Source organism: Alligator sinensis, unplaced genomic scaffold (assembly GCF_000455745.1).
Source record: "Alligator sinensis unplaced genomic scaffold, ASM45574v1 scaffold1234_1, whole genome shotgun sequence".
Classification (NCBI taxonomy): domain Eukaryota; kingdom Metazoa; phylum Chordata; order Crocodylia; family Alligatoridae; genus Alligator; species Alligator sinensis.
Window position 1 is genome coordinate 13355 of NW_005843765.1, and position 515 is coordinate 13869.

The following is a 515-nucleotide window of genomic DNA, read 5'->3' on the forward strand; positions in this document are numbered from 1 at the left end:
GGTGTGTGACTCTGGGGTCTTGGGGGTGGGTGCTGTGGGTAGGGATGATCTTTGGTGGAGACACGACTCAACCAAGCAGATACTGTCACGTGCCCCCTCAGTTCTGCCCTCCACATACACATGTGTGCGCGCGCACGCACACACACACGCGCACACACACACACACACACACACACCCCTGCTAAAAACTACTTTTTGCTGCGTAAGATAGCACTGTCAGAGATAGTACGATCTCATGGCAGTGAAAATAACTGCACCTAAAAACACATGTAGACACTGATAGGGCATGTTAATTGTGCCTGGTCAGCCCAGCCAGCCAGGGGCCAGATCCCCTGCTTCTGCCAGCCCCTTTGCTGCCCAAGGGGGCTGAAAGAACTATTCAGTTCTGAAATAGTGAAGGGGCTCCTGGCTGAGCTGGATGGGTACAAGTGAGCAGGCCCGGATGACCTCCATCCACGGCTGCTGAAAGAACTGGCCAGGGTCATAGCTGAGCCGCCGGCACGGCTGGTCGGGCG